Raw genomic sequence first — 1,361 nt, 5'->3', positions numbered from 1 at the left:
GAAGGGAAGGTGGACATGGGGAGAGCAAGCAAGATTCTCTCTTATTTTATTGTGGCAGCTAGAAGTTAGGTGGCCCGTGTGCCTGTCAGTTCCCTCCACTCTGTCATGTAGTTCATTGAAACATTTTCTATTTTCCAAGTTATCCTGGGTTTCAGTGTTGCTAAACTTCCCACCACTACACAAACCTGTCTTCCCTCTTCCAGGTTTCAACAATATTTTCGTCATGTTTATTGAAGCCCTCACTGACAGACTTCTCAGGGCCCGTCTGCCTTCTATTCACTGCCTGGCCCCAAAGCCAGTGCCACACAGTTTAGGTTTTTACTGCAGCAGCACCTACAAGGGTTCCAAACTCTGTATCATTAAAGTTTGATCAGAGAAGCGAAACCACCTTGAGCAAAACGAGGCATTTATTGACGATATTAGGATAAACATTGTTATGAGAGCTGCAGCCTGCTGCCCCGTGTCCAGAAGTCAGCAGGGCTGGCAAATGGATGTGAAGTGGGAGAGGGTAAGCGTGAGCTGCACCTGCAGGGAGGAGATGGAACTCCTGTGGATGGACTGAAACTGATGTCTTCCACATCAGCCTCTCGGGTCTCCAACACTCCAGCTCTGCAGAAGAGCTGGTGCACTTCACCATGGAATTGCTCACAAACCCAAGGTTCAGTGAAGCTGAAGCAGCAGTTCTGGTGGGAGCTGGAGGAACTGCAGACATGGCTGCTGCCCTGTACCAATAAATTGAGCCAGTGGGTGCATGGCATTGTGTGTGAGTCACCATAGTGCTGGGCCCTACACAGACTCTGACTGTAAATATTACTGCTGTTTTACTTCTGCCTTCCAGATTTTGCTCCGATTTTCTGAGAAACATAGTTCCAGCTTAGGCACATTGACACAGTACAAAGCCACCTCAATGGCTGGCCAGGGAGGGGTTATGAATGCAGGCCGAGAATGCACAGGAAGCGTTTGTCTATTTGTAGAGTAGGTACCATTCAAGGATTTATGTGAATCAGGTGCAAAGAACTCACACAAAAGTGGGGAAAGTTAGTGCTTAGAAATCAGTGATACTAGATAACCAATAAATACAAATAAACACATAGAAAAGCTTTAATAAAATAGTATTGGGCCGGGTGCAGTGGCTCATGCCTGTAATCCTAGCACTTTGGGAGGCTGAGGCGAGCCGATCACCGGAGGTCAGGAGTTCCAGACCAGCCTGGACAACATGGTGAAACTAAAAAAACCACAAAAATTAGCTGGGCATGGTGGTGCATACCTGTAATCCTAGTTCCTCGGGAAGCTGAGGCAGGAGAGTTGCTCGAACCCAGGAGGTGGAGAGTGCAGTGAGCCGAGGTTGCAGTGAGCCGAGA

At 48.1% G+C, this 1,361-nt stretch overlaps 1 long non-coding RNA gene across 1 annotated transcript in view; it reads left to right on the top strand.

Annotated features, from left to right (window-relative positions):
• Positions 1-1,088, top strand: part of LOC105553958 — a 32,516-nt gene extending 31,428 nt beyond the window's left edge. Inside the window, exon 3 of the long non-coding RNA XR_001008246.1 lies at positions 204-1,088. This is a non-coding gene — a long non-coding RNA (uncharacterized LOC105553958). The remainder of the gene's footprint in view (positions 1-203) is intronic.
• Positions 1,089-1,361: the final 273 nt, after the last annotated feature.

This window comes from Mandrillus leucophaeus, unplaced genomic scaffold (assembly GCF_000951045.1).
Source record: "Mandrillus leucophaeus isolate KB7577 unplaced genomic scaffold, Mleu.le_1.0 Scaffold62, whole genome shotgun sequence".
Taxonomy (NCBI): Eukaryota; Metazoa; Chordata; class Mammalia; order Primates; family Cercopithecidae; genus Mandrillus; species Mandrillus leucophaeus.
The sequence above is the reverse complement of the archived record's forward strand: the minus strand, read 5'-3'. Positions and strand labels throughout refer to the sequence as shown.